Source organism: Python bivittatus, unplaced genomic scaffold (genome assembly GCF_059951505.1).
Source record: "Python bivittatus isolate LINGU-HERP-01145 unplaced genomic scaffold, Pbiv_v1 ctg000220_np1212, whole genome shotgun sequence".
Lineage (NCBI taxonomy): Eukaryota > Metazoa > Chordata > Lepidosauria > Squamata > Pythonidae > Python > Python bivittatus.
In genome coordinates, this window is record NW_028277048.1 from 36,004,754 (window position 1) to 36,020,216 (window position 15,463).

Genomic DNA, 15,463 nt, shown 5'->3' on the forward strand with positions numbered 1-15,463 from the left:
GTATGAGGCCGGCTAGAATGTTTTTCTCATTATTGTGCAAATTCTTATTTCTCTTACGCATCTAACCACCTCAAGAAAGTTCTCCACCTGGAAAATCAGTAAATAAGGACTTCACACATACTTTTCTTTAATTTTTTAATACATTATGCCATTAGAAGCCTGGGGATGACTGAATAACACTGCTAGCACAGTAAATTTGTCTCATCCATGAGCTCACCTGTATGGAATCTGTATATGTTTAGTTAAGACTGCTGGCTGACTCTCCTTTTCCTACGTGTAACTGAAAACTCTCATGTGCACAGACTCACGTGGTGGCACTGTTGGTAACTTAGGAAGAAAGTACCCATCAGCACGTCCTGCCCAACAAGAAAGGTGGAGGTACTTTTTTCTTCATCCCATTTATTCTGCTGTGTGGACTATTTATCTGATCTAGAGAGCAGATGAGGTTCTTCAGAAGTGGTATCGCCCTGATGGATGAGCAGATGAATTCATGCTGCGGGTAAAATATTATTAGATTTAGGTGCAGTCAATGTATTGGTGAAGTATATCTGGGACAGTCTCCCGAGGATATTGCTGGGAGTGCGATGTGGCCCAAATATTGAAATGTATTTTAGCAGAAATATTGTCTAATTGATTTGAAAAAGAAATAATTTTATCTGAATCTACTTCAAACTGGGACATTTGTCAATCATAAGTTCATGATTATATCCAATACCATATATTGAATATAACATCATGGCATTTTCAGGTTCAGCCATACAATTATGCAGAGTGGCGACTTTAGGAAGTGGCTGCTGGAGCTTGTGGAGAGGGATGACAATGTCCGGGAGGACACAGGTATGCATGTGTATGGATGCAGGCACCCACCCATTCTATACAATCAATCCTCGAATCAGAGAGATGGAAGGAACCATCTAGGCCAGTGTTGTCCAAACTTGGCCACTTTAAGATGAGTGGACTTCAACTCCCAGAATTCCCCAGCCAGCCATTCTGGGAGTTGAAGTCCACTCATCTTAAAGTGGCCAAGTTTGGACAACACTGATCTAGGCATTAAGTTCAATCCCCTGTTCTGTGCAGGAATCCACATTACTGCATCCCCCTGAATTGGCTAACCTCTGCTTGAACATACCCAGAGCATACCACCTCTTTGAGTAATTGGTTCCACCACTGAACCGTTTTCACTGTTCAGAAGTTTTTTCTAACTTTCAGTCAGAGTCTGTCTTCCTGTAACTTCAATCCATTATTCCATGCCATGTGTTCTGTAATGCTAGAAAACAGGTCTTAATTTTCTCCCATGTGACGTCCTTTCAGGTAAGAACTGAGGAAAGTTCTTGCATTTAACTCAGACTTTTTTCCCCCTGTTATTCTAAGCCCATTTTGCTAACATATCAAGATTGTTCTGAGTTGTATTTCTGTCTTCTGGGATATTAACTGTATCACCCAATTTTGTGTTACCTTCATAAACATTGCCTCCACTTCCTCATTTACTTTTTAATGAAAGTGTTGAAGAACAGAGAGCCCATGAGTGAACTTTGGGGCATTATTTTACTCCAGTTGGAGGAAGAACCCTGATGAGCATGATTTTCAAGACAATTATCTTTTCATTTAATTGTCATGCATCCCACTTTTAGCTCAGAATCCAAATGTCATGGACTATTTTGTCAAATGTTTTGTTGAAATCAGGACCACAAGAATCTTCTTTTACTTGCTGAGGACAGCCCAGGCTAACATAGCAATTATTGCTTTCACTGGTATTCATTGCCACCACCATTTTTTTCTCCCTTCAACCAGGGATATAGGAGCAAGACAAAAGGAAGGAAAATCTCTTTCCTTTTGTGATTAATTGAAAAACACAAGGACAGTTTAAATTCAATATCTTGGTCATCAGCTTGAAGAGTTCCAAGTCTTCTGAGTCATGTTCCCAGAATACAATCTTCCCAAGGCACAAACCAGCACTAAAAATGTCTGTTTAAAATGGTACAGGTAGTCTTTGTTGAACATCCACTCATTCAGCAACTGTTCCAAGTTACAGTGGAGCTGAATGAGGGGGACCTACGATGGGTCCTCATAGTTGTGGCCATTGCAGCATCCCTGCAGTCATATGATTGCGATTCAGGAGCTTGCAAAACAAGGGAGCATAGCTTGGTGCAAGTTTTCACAGTGCCCCCACTTTCTGTATGTGAGCATGCCAAGCCAAAGCCCTGTCAAAACTTATTCCAGCTTTGTGTGAGCAAGTCCATGGCAGGCTTATCCAAGCAAAGCCAGCAGCAAAATCCCAGCTAATTTTGTGGGGTGGCTAAACCCATATCTCGAAACTATTGGCCAACCAAAAGCAGCAAGATGTAATATCTCAATTAGCTTGCTGAGGTGCTAAAATCCCCTATCAGAGCATCTGAAATAAGATGTTAACAGGGCCATTTCAAGTGGTATCTTGAATAGTTTTTGATTCCTGAAATATGGGAAAACTGCTTTATATCAAGTTCATTAATCCTTGCAGCCCAGTTTAATCTACTCAGGTTGGCAATGATATTGACTCTGGCAGAGATTATTTCCCATCACCTTCTGTTAACTCTTTTAACTGACAGGCCAAATCTAGATTTTTCTACCTACAAAACAAGCATTCTGCTATTGAGCTACAGTCCCTGGTGAGGGTTTATTTATGTTTCCAAAACTGCAGTTGTGGTCATTGTAAAGCTGGTTATTTAATGCCAGAATCTAATGTGCTTTTATGTACCACAAAACTTTTAAAAAGGTGCATGTATGTGCTGTTTAGAGAGTTTTTATGCTGAGGATCCACAAATGAACTCCCTAAATCAAAGGCTTTTTAACATTTTAAACTATGTACTTTCAACTGGGGATATCCTCAGTTCAACTCAATAAGCTTTGTTCTACACAGATTGGTATAATTTTTTGGCCAGGATTCCTAAATCATTACAATGATTGCATTGGGAACATTGTCTCTTAAGACCACTTATAACACAAGAAGAAAGCAAAGAAATGAGGTGTATTCTGACTAGTGACTTGAGGTCTGCAAAGTCCCAGATTTTTATCATCTTAGGCTGGCCTCCATCATCCACTTCCTTTTACCACTGTCTCATGCGTTATTCCACGAGGTTAGCCACGGTGTGCAATTGCCACCAGACCCAACCACCAGGCACTTACTTCTTCTCTTTCACTTTTGGTCTTTAACTTTAAAAATCCATGATTTCCCTCCCTGTCCAGCTGGTGTTTTAGTGAGGCAGGTTCTTTATGATTAGATTAGCCTGAAAATGCTAAACATCTGGAGTCCAGCATTACAAAGCCGCCTTTATGCTGCTGGTAAGTGATCTGCAATAAACCAGCACTTGTTGCTGAGAGCTTCAAGCGGTTCTTTTTTAAATAGAAATAAAGAAAAGAGAGCAAAAAGGAATGGGAGGAGAAACACAACACCCTCACCATAGCAAATTTCAAACCTCTGAGAACTTTCATAAATATTTTCCATAGTTCAGTGGAGGATTTTAGGAAGCCATGTAAAAATATGCTGTCAAGGCTGGCTCCCTCCCCCCCCCGTCCCCCCTTTCCCAAATAGCAGAAAGCCAAAGAAAAGAGCTGAACTCAAAAGCAGGTGCAGGGAGGGCCTTGCTAAACAATGGGGAAAAAATAAATCCTTTGAAGTGAGACCATCACCCTTTAACCGTATAATGGAGGAGGGAGGACCTTGTTGCAATAAGGGATAGTTTTATTTAAATATGTATTTACATATTTATAAGTTACCTTTCTGGACCATGTCTGCCCAAGGTGGCAAGCAAAAAACAAGGGCCAACTTCCCAAAGCACAGTAACTGTGTTTTACAATAAAAGATCCCTTTAAAAGGCAAGAGGACTAATAAAACATGCTAGTTCAATGCTATTTTCAGCTGGAGATGTTCAGGGATTTCTTTAATGGCAAGTGAAGGAATGAGCTTTGGAAAGGAGTATTGTGAGAGAGCAGCCACTGCTGAGAAGCCCTAGTGCCTTCTTTGGAGGAAGACTGCCAAAACCCCATTGGGGTTTCTCTCTTGTTCCCCAAAGTGGGCTAGAACAGGATTTCCTTTTTGCAATCCTTCTCTTTGGTCAGTTCCATCCTACATTAAACATGAGCCGGAGTCAAAGTAGCAAGATTTAAAATAAACTTACTGGAGAGTGGCTGTTGCCCTGCTGAAACGCAAGTGGCTTGCACATAGAAAGTGCAAAAGGGGATGACAGAGAATGCAGAATTGGGCCATGAGTCTAATGAGCTCCATATTTTCTACAATGAATGCAGGATCTGTCTAGGATCCCAAAGAGGAATCTTTCCTCCCCATCCCACCCACTGATGCCCAAGGTTGCATCTGGAAGCTTTGGGCTCTGCCACTCCCTATGGCCCATTCCTGCCTGGATCCTTAGTATGAGTTAATTAGCCCGCAGATTCACCCCTGCTCAGTCGCATGTTAGAGTGTCCCCTTCCTCAATCTGGCATCCAGGACCATCTGTGGGGGGCGGGGGTGTCAAAAGAGTCAAGATGGGAGTTGTGGTTGTATATTCAAAGCCCCGTTTCTTTTTCTTTCCTTTTGTACATGGTGGCACCCTCTAGGTGTGATGGTTTTTTTAAATTTATTTTTTTATTTTGGTGCCTTCAAGTCAGTGTTGACTCCTGGAGACTGCCTGGACTAGTCCCTGCAGTTTTCTTGGCAAGATTTCTGAAGTGGTTTGCCATTGCCTCCTTCCTAGGGCTGAGAAAGAGTGACTGGCTTAAGGTCCCCCAGCTGGCTTTGTGCCTAGGAGGGACTAGAACTCATGGTCTCCTGGTTTCTAGTCTGGTATCTTAACCACTACATCAAACTGCTCCCATAATACCATTTAGCAACGTTGGCTGAGAGTCATGGGGACAATAATCAAAAATATCCAGAGGTCACTTGGTTAGAGAAAGCTTTCAAAGCAGCACTTTTTTTTTTTTAAAAAAAGGATCTTCTCCCCATTTATGCAATTTTAAGCACAGACATGAGACTTGGAGCTGAACTTGATGGTGCTTTAAATGCAAAGTTAAGCGTGTGTTCCACACTGAAAGCGTTGGTTGTCTTTAGCAGGCAAACTATCACAGTGTCTTGCAGCCCCTTAAAGATGAGCAAATCTATATCATATATGCTTTCATGTATACTGTAAGTCTTTCTGAATCTGATTCCAGAGAGCAGTGCTCCCTGGAAACATGGGTGAAAATTCATTTATTGGTCTTTAAGATGCTGCAAGACACAATTTTTTTAAACATAGTAATGGGGCGGGGTGGGGAAAGAGAGAGAGAGAGAGAGAAATGAAGGCAGAACCCTGCCAAAGATCACCTCTCCCATCTTGGTTCTCTTTGTTCTAGGAGAGAAGTTAACATTGGCTGTAATAGCACCTCTAGAGTCTGATTTGCATTAGGACCATATAGTATAAAGCAGCGTGCTGGCTGATGAATTCTGGGAGCTGAAGTCTGCACATTTAGAGTTGCTAAGGTTGAGAAACACTGGTATGAAGTATGGCATTATCCTCCCTAAAACTACCATTCACCTTTGAACAGAACTGCCCACTACTGGAATTAACTTAACAACATACAGGTCTGAAGCATGGAAGAAATACTACAAAACATGGCTCAATTCCCTCTTTTTGAAATTGAGAAGACAACTCTGCCTCTCAAAGTATTTGTAATAAACATGTAAGTAACGTGTGTGTTTTGCAAGAAAGTTCCCTGCAGGTTTGATGATTTGCTTTCATTGTCAGATTCCATACTAAAAAGTGCTCTTTGCAGATGTGATCCATGTTTCATGCCAATGCTGAGCTGTAAGTCCCTGAAACAGACTGTCAGAGGGGATCCTGGTACTGAGGGAGTAGAGCAAGATGACGCTTGTCATTCAGTTTCAGATCAAATTACAATCAGCTTTGCTTAAGAACGATAAAAGAAAGAGACAGAAGCAGGTGAGGTGAAGTCTTGGTGGCGGCCCTCCTCCGTAGCATGACCATACCATGATACACCTGTCTCAGTCTTTTAGGAAACAGGCAGAGACTTGCCCTGACAAACAATGGCTCCCATTGTACTGACAGCATTCACAGTTGGTTCTATTGACTGGGATGCCTGATCCATCAGCATTTGTCAGACCCCATAATATACCCAGCCCCAGTTAATTCACACAGACATCATGTGAACCATGGGACCTTAAGGCCTTTCTGATCGGCGCTCTTTGACACGCCGAGTTGTCTATCAGAGCAGCAAGAAATGACAGGGAGAGCTTACTGGCAAGCGTAACATTCAGTCAAGGGAAAGGGGGAATATTTAGAAAGGCTTTTAGAAGTCATGTTTTAAAAGAGTGCTTAAGCATTCTCTTTCTAAAACAAAAAGCGAAAAGCATAATTGCATGTTTCTTGACAGCGCTGACCTCAGATCAAGGCAGGGAACTTTAAAAGGACACACAAATCATAGACTGCCCGTAAAGGCAAAGAGCTGGGCAACCTTCATGTAGTTCTTGTTCTATTTGCCCAGAAGAAGATGGACCCCAGTTAGGTTTCTTTTTTTTTTACACCTCTCTTTCTGTGTGTGTGTGTCTCTCTCACATAGTGTCACTGAATATTAACCATAATCTGCTTAGATGATTAGATTATTAGAGAATATTAACCATAATCTGCTTAGGGCCACCCTCTGTTGCTTGCTTTAGACCAGAAGGACTTACTACTGGGCAGAGTAAGGCAGCCATATCAATGGCTGAATTTGTGTATCCTGAAAGTACAGCCCAGTCTTTGTAATGCCAGGAGAGTGAAGCACTTGGGAAGGTTTTTTTGGTTAAACCTCTACATCTTAATAGGATCTGGGAGAGAAGGAAGAGGGTGATGATGTGTCTTGGCAGCAAAATGTCTTGGGCCAGCTGGAGTGTAATGAAGACATTAGAAATGTCTTGGGCATTGGCTTGATATTGTGACTTATGCTCGCCAGTATAATGGTAAAGGGAGCACGTCTTTGTCTGGTAGTGGCTAGATGGCCCAGTGTCAGGAGGATGGCAACTTAATGCCACGGAGTCTATAAGTGCAGCAGTTTCTTTTTCTCCGTTCAAAGGAGGGACAACCATTCCATCCAATAGGCATAAGCCCAACAGTCTTACTGATTGCAGCCCATCCAGGGGCTTGCCAGTTCCCCTGCCATACCTAATGTTATGCAAAGTTGGCATGCTGAGAGACGAACTGTCAGCTGCCAATCATCTTTATTTCCAAGAATAACTGTGGCCCCCACAGACTCGCCTTGAAAATAAAAACAGTGGGTGGCTGTAGCTCAATGCTGTGTCTGGAAATGGGCAGAGCTTTTTTTCTCACCTGCCCAGGGAAAAAAGCAAAAGTAAGTTGGGAGGGGTAGACAGCATGGGGAGGGGGAGGAAGAGAAGAAACCAATTCCTGGGAGCTTATGGCAGTGTTCCCACCTCACATTGACAGGCAGACTCCAATGGATTATCCTCAAGGAAACCCAGCTCTTGGCAGAAAAAAACTAGTTCCTTACTCTTGCCATAGAACATAAAGATCAGATCTCATAGAATACAAAGTTATGATTTCTTTACTTTTGGCACAGTGATACATGTGAACTAGGCCATTATGGCTTGTTCAATAAACCATGGTTTAAGATCCCGGCTTAGTAATATGTATGAAAGTCAGCCAATGAAACAAGCCTTCTGCTTCATATGGAGTGTCATCTCTGGACCCAAGTCAGCCTGGATTTCAGAAGCACTAACATGTGACAAAGAACTGAGAGGTATGTCACACCTTTGGTGTTAATTCCATATATAGGGAGAAAAAAAAATGTCTTTGAAAATGTAGGTGATAAAAGGTAAAAGACTTAAGAGGTAGATCAACTTGAAAGAATCCTCTGTTAATTTTCCCTTCAATTTACATAATATATGGAATGTGAAAAAGTTACACTATTTGGAATAGCATCTAGTATTCAAAATGAAAACCTTTCACCTATTCTGAAAACCTTTCACTTATCCTGCTAAGTAACTTTGAGGGTACTCAGAGATACCTCCTGGCCTACCAGTGAAAATAACACTCAATTCTTGATGGCAACAAAGCTATCCTTTCTGGTCAATGGCATTTTAAAGAATTTCCAGCAGAATATCAGTTGTGACTGAAGATGTGAGGGCTTTTTTTTTTTAAAATAGAGATGTTGACTCATGAACCATTGGCAGTTCTGGTACAACAGAGGCCAAACATTTTCATGGTGGTCTGGATTATATTTATAAAGTATTTGGATAGGGAAAATTCTAAAATTGTAAACCACATAAGTTTCTCTCCACTTGTTTATATTAACCAGATCATAATGCAGTTATTTTAATTTTGCAGATTTGTTCCCCCCTCCCCCCTTCCAAAATAGGAATCTGTCAGCGTACTCTCCTTAGTAATTTTTGTTAAGTCAGTAGATTGCTTGGGCCAATCTATACAAGTCCTTTTCCTTGGCCCTGGGACTTCTGGCTCATTCATTAAGCACATGATTCACTCCCTAATCTGTCCTTCTGGTATTGTTTTTTTCCCCATCATAATCTGTTCTCTGTGCCTGCCTCAATAGCTATGATGATGATTCCTTGAGTATTCAGCTTCTGTGTGATTGAGATAAAAGGTTTTATTTTTCTCGTGGTGGTAGATTTCAGTCCCTGGAATGGGGCTTGGGGCAGTTGTAATTCTTTGAGTGCCTGGAGGAGCAGGACAGTGCTGAGAATCAGGGCCAGCGAAAGGATAATTTCTAAGCGATGCTGCTAAGAAGTTAAGCATAATGCTTCTAGCCAGGGGAGGGGCGCACACGTTGGCATGAAATATATGGGTTTTTTTTAAGACTAGTTCCAATATATAGTGTGAAAATGAACATTCACAGTATTATTTTTAAATACATTTCAGTGCAGATTTGCAGGTGAGCAGACAAAAGCAGTGTTATGATTGGAGCCAACAATTGGAATGGCATAGATGGTAAACTCCATCTAATGTTTCCAACACATCCAACACAACACTTCTATGCTTACAACTGGAAAGTTGTGGTTCATGCTAATGTTTCAAATACAATGGATACCATACCATAATCATTATCAGGTAGCCACTGAGCAACAATAACTCTGGAACAAATACTGTGTTAAAACATCTGGTAGGTTATATAACTGGTTACGCCTCATATATTCACAAACAAGTGGTGCTGATGAGTATAGACAGAAGAAATTGGATACAGGACCTGCTTTGTATGGGGGAAATGAAGTCAGGTAAGACATAAGATTGTGACATTCCAGTAAGCATCCACTTTAGATTGTATCTGCACACCAACTCTTTCTCCATTTATGGACAAAATCTACAGAAATCAACAAGCCTCAAGAGACAACGGTGTTCTTGCATGAATGTTTGACATCAACAGGAGCTATCATGTAAAATCTTAGCAGGAAACATCAAGATCTGGGTTTACTGTATATGACAGAAATCCACCAATGCATTAATTTTGATAATGGATTTGTAAGGATGGGCATTTGCAAAATGCAATGGCAAACCACCTTGGAAATCTTGCCAAGAAAACTGCAGGGACTTGTCCAGGCAGTCGCCAGGAGTCAAGACTGACTCGAAGGCACCAAAAAAAAAAAAAAAATTGAGCATAGTGAAATGGGAAATGGTAAAATGTGGTTTGGACAGTGCTGTTGATTCTGGTACTGAACAGGTTGAACTCAAAGGCCAAAATGGCCACTTCCAGCACTCTGATTCCATTCTAATCTGTGAGGTATTAGAAATTTCGCTAAGGGTGCTATAGGGAAAGCCTGCTGCTTGTCACAGAATACAGGCTTTGATTATTAGTGTAGCCTATCCTCCACTGCAAGTGGCCACAAAAAGCAAGGAAGTACAATGTGCCATTGCTGACATGCATTCCAGTTGCATGTGAATCCTCCACCCGGTCCTCCCTTCCCCTCCTGAAAGATCCAAGTTTCCTAGCTATATTGACTTATATGGCCCATATGTTAGGATGGTCATGCTCTGAGTCCCTTCGGCTAAACAGTGCCATCTGGTGGAAACCTGGGGATGCACTTTCTCTGTCGCTGGTCTGCCCCTGGAATACCCCCAGATCTGTTTGGCTCCAACCCTGCCTCTGCTTTAGAAAAGATTTAAAACATTGGCTTTTTAAAATAGGCCAGGGTGATATGTGATCCTGCTTGACTGAGGATGGGGTGTTGGAGCTTTCTCGTTCGTATATTTCTCCATTGTGTGGTATTTCTGTATTTGACTGAGTATTCATTGCCTTGGCATTCTTGATTTGGCAGTTTTATAAAGCTTTTAGTGTAGTAGTAGTAGTAGTAGTAGTAGTAGTTCAGCTGTTTCTCTCATATCCATTATCTTAGCAGAGCTTAGAACTATCCTTTAAGATAGACTTAGAGGAAACAGCTGCCTGAAATCACTCTATCTTCATCAATGAGCCAAGATATTTTCTAATGTGGAGCTCCCACTTGCATCCAAACTGAACAGAACTAAATGGGCAAACATTTTTTTAATACAGACATCAATGGAAAATTACTAGAAAGCATGACAGGGAAGCATGGATAAGCATCTAACTGAGCTACTTCAATGCTTGCTATCATATGGTATCTGCTGATCTTTGCGGCTTCTCTGATCCAAGGAGTTTTCAGAGAGTGAAGCTGTACCACTACATCTGAAGAAAGAAGACTGGCAAATTGAATTTATTGAATAAGCAGTAGAGAGCAAATTGGGTGAGACGTCAAAAGACAGGTTAGAGTCATCCTCCTTGGCAAACCTAAGCTTTAGTGGAACAGAGTGAAGAAATGAATGGCAGGATGGGCAGGGAGGTGGAAGGGAGATGGCTGTCTCTCCACTCACAAGTGTTTTTCTTCTTCTTACAGCTATAGATCTCCCTGCCTGTTTTCATACCCAATCACAAGGTATCCCCCACATTTCCTAACAGTTTAATTTGCTTAATAATTCAGGAGGATGGGGGCTCCCTATTGCTTGAATAGATGTGTTCTGCAGAATTGCAACAACCACGTGCAAAGCCATTGATCAGTATGACAAGGCACAACAGAGGGATTGGGAAGGTATGAGAGTAAATTAATATACAGCCCCAAGCCTTCCATGTACAAATCATGTACCATATATTTTATTTGCACAAAATAGCTGCTGATGCTTTTTGAGTGAGTACATCAGCATAAAATGGAAGTTAATTTAAGGAATGTTAAGGTGGTCTGCTTCAAGAATAAAGAAATCAGGTAACATAAGAAGGCTTAAAGCCAATGTTCTTCTGTGCACTGAAGAGGTTGGTTCGACTGAAATGAAGGTGGGGAGGCTAATTAGATGTTTTCACAAAATGAGTGGGCTTTAAAGAGGGAGGTGGAAGGAAGAAAAGAGGATTATACAGTGGTACCTCTACTTACGAACGCCCCTACTTACGAAATTTTCGAGATACCACCAGCTCCGGTCCCAAAAATTTACCTCTACTTACGAACTTGCTTCTACTTACGAACCGGATCCGCAGCCATTTTCCCTGCTGCCACACGGTCGCGGCTTCCTGTGGGCGAGATCGCGGTAGCAAGGAGACGTTCGGTGAGGCTTGTGGTGTGTTTTGTGGCGTCTGGAAGGTTTTTGTGGCGTTTGGAAGGTTTTTGAGGTTTAAAAATAAAATGCATATGTTTCAGAACTGTTTAGCCATATTTACATTGAACCTTATGGGGGAAATTTACCTCGGGGTGTGACCAAATTCGGAGGGTGGATTAGCCGTATTTACATTGAACCTTATGGGGAAATTTGCCTCGTGGTGCGACCAAATTCGGAGGGTGGAACGGATTAACCATATTTATATTGAACCTTATGGGAAAATTTACCTCGACTTGAGACCAACTCGAGTTGCAACCAGAGTCACGGAACGGATTAAGTTCGTAACTAGAGGTACCACTGTACTAGAAACCATTACTAATTAACATTAACATTAAAATTGTATTTGTACCAATAAATGGTTTAAAAAATGTATGGCCGCTCATCTTAGACACAGCTCTGGGTGGCTCATAGCAATAATAAAACTACAAACCGTAAAAACCAAAACTAAAGCCAAAAGCTTAAAAAAAAAATCCATCTGCACTTCGGATGCCTATTCTGGAACAGGAAAGCAGTGTGCTGGGTGGCCCTTTATCTGAACTTTGCAAAGCAGTTTGCTCCTCCAAAAATTTACATAGGAACTTACCTTTCTTAGGGAAACTGAGTGAGCATAAAAATGGAGGTGTGCATTTGGAGGAATGGTACATACACGTGTAACATCTAGTGCAGAAATGGGACACATTATAAAATGAGCACAACAAAATGTGGCCTGTGTGTCCACCCTATATCAGTGTTTCTCATCCTTGGTGACTTTAAGTTGTGTGGACCTCAACATGCTGGCTGGGAGTTGAATCCACACATCTTAACGTTGCCAAGGTTGAGAAACATGGCTATAAATAAGAGAACCTTATAGCATCACATGTGCAGCCAACCCTGGCATGGAATGCAACAGTTCTCTGATTGCACAATGCCACTGCAGGCCAATAAGAGCATAGGACTGGCTGGGGGAATGGGCCCAGGAAGACAGAAATTGTTTTATGAAACGGTTTCTTTGCTTTTCTAAAACTCTCAAAAGATAAGACTTGGGTCCAACCTGATGCCAGTGGTAAGTGACTTTTTTTGAAATGTCAGCTTTACCCATTTCCTTGGCCTGAATTCTCAGTATCATGGTGTCTTTTCCTTCTTAGTGGAAGTTTTTGTCTACAGAGAAAGAGAGAGTGAGAGAGAGAGAATCCTAACAAATATTAAACTGTAATTTTATATTTATTTCAGGCTCACTTAATGTATTTATACCCATGGATCCATTTTTTTTTCAGATATTCAACACTTTTTCAAGAATGACATAAAATGTACTATAAATATAAAAAACCGATGACCTTTGAGACTTTGATACACTGCCATTGCAACTATCATTGGTAGTTTGCAAATTACCCAACAGCAATGAACTTAATGACCAGTGCCTATTAAGATGCATCATAAGAGAAATCTAGTGAATGAAAATCAACAAAACAATGGCAGCTGCTGTTTGGTAGCTAACAAAACAGACAGTTTGCTTGGTAGCTGTGGTTCATTTTGAAGCCCCTGGCTTCATAGCAGACGGCATGAACTACACCAGTGGTTCAGACCTCTGACACTCTCCTCCTAGATAAAATCTAGCAATGGGGTCTCTAACCTCACTGCCTCCCTCTCCCTTTTGCTGGCTTTTGAATCTTCATTGGAGAGTTTTGAGTGGGACCTGAAGAGTAACAGAGTTATTTTTGACATCTGCTTTACTGAAAGAGTCAGCACTGGAGGGAAACAAATGCCTTGGTGACCATATCTTAAAAGCAAATGAAAATGACAAGAAATATGAAGGAAAAGGCAACTTTTTTTTTTAAACTGTTTAAAATTGCCAGACACAATGCAGATGGCAATCAACAATAAAGAAGAACAATTAGACAAGTGGAAAGGGTGCTACATCTGCCTCCCCCACCCTCCCATCAACCCCTGGGTACCTATATTTTCTCCAATCTCCTGGCAGGATTGCAAAGTCACAGGTCTCTAGTCATGAAGCAAATAAAAGGGCACTCCCGCTTAGGTTTGTAGTCAACTAGAAGTTGTCTCATGCATGACAGATGCAAGAATTATTATTGCCAGGATTCAAAGAAGTAAGATTTGCATTTTCAAATCAAAGTTCTCCTTGGATATGATTATACTCAAGTGAGCTTCCTGGTAATATGGCATCATGGGAGCTGTATCCGTGCGAGCAGAAAGTGTGGTTCTTTCTATCAGAGAAGGAAGAGTTACAGATCAGATCACATACTGGCACTTAGCCAGTGCCAATCCCCAACATAATTGAAGCAATTTTGATCCCAGATTATTTCTGCAGACCAGAGACAGGTAAGCTTTTGATAGCCACATTTGGGGGCATCTCTAAATCAGGGGGATCCAAAGAATGGGGGCAAAAAAGGTCAATATGGCAGCCACAACTATACAATAGAAATACGATCTCCTTTTTAATGCCTTGGTTGTACAGTTGCAGGCACCATCTTTAATTTTTATGCCCCCCTCCCCGCAGAGGCCCCTTGTCTAACTGATGCAATTAGTGGGGGCAAAAATGTTGTGATATCACTGAAAAGGGTGGAGATAGGATTTTGGGGATTCTTGTCTTCCTTTATTTTGCAAGAATTGGGCTTTGTTAGCTAGCCTGGTATGATAAACAAAAGCTTATGCATCTTTCAGAGGTATTTTTATTCCAAACAGGTGTACAATTGGGTTTGCTGCTGAAATTTAGGGGTGCAATTCCTGGCAATAAGGGGACTGTAAAATAAAGTGGGGGGGATTGGGACCTCTGTGCCTACCCTTTGAAAACAAACCACCCATTGGGCCTTTCTGAAAGTATATACAAGTTATAAAATCCTTCATTCATTTACAGGGGTGATTAGCTTGTGGCTCCAGGGCTGAATGCAACCCCAAATTTCTTTTGTGGCATTCAAAGTTCCTTCTTAATCATGGTTACTAAAAGTTCACAGTGCAGTTCTCATCATTTCAAGGACAAGTCCTAAAACTGGCAGACTGTAATTCAAAAACAAAGAAAACCCTCAATACTTTCCCCCCACTTGCCTTACTTAGTGGCACTGCGGGCCCCCCTCCCATGTCAAGCACTGGCCACCAAGGGTTTGCACCTCTTCTCTAAATAAACCACTGTCCTTTTCCTGTTGCTTGACGCCACTTTTAGTTTGCATTGGATATACTTCAATATTACATAGGCAGAATCAGCTACTATTATTTATAAACATGTAAAGGAGACAGTCCTAAGAATGCTGCAATCAAGAGAACCTTTGCCCTTGACTTGGGAGACAGACGCCTCTGTGTGTCTCACTTTTAATTGCTAGTGTGCTGCCAAGCACCTAACAAAGAACATCTTAAAACCCCCACAACTATGAACAGAAAGCATTTTGTCTTTGGGTTCCACCCCCACGAACAGATTGGGTTAGCAGGTGAAATCAGCCTCCCTTTATGAGCAGTGACTCAGGTACAACCACCTATTTCCAGCTTCAGCATGAAGGGTGCCCTTGTCAGTTTTGTGCTGTGCTTTATGGCATCAGTTATAATAATAAGATTATTGTTTAGTTGCGTGCAAAGCTCTCCTTGGCTATTCTTGTTCCTGCCTCCTCCCTAAAAACCACAACCACACTGCGCTGCACCTTTCCTCCACACCCCCCCGCCTTACGAGTAAACACCGAGTAGCCGCATGAGATCCCTTCAGGAAGAAGCTCCACCTCAGCCCAGGGAGAGCCATGCAGGCAGAAGCAGACAGAGTCTGCTGGCCCTGACAGGCTTCCTCACTGACTCAGCAGCAAGATGAGAGAAAAGAGGCAGGAAATAATGTGGAAGGCAGTTCAACAGGCTGGCTG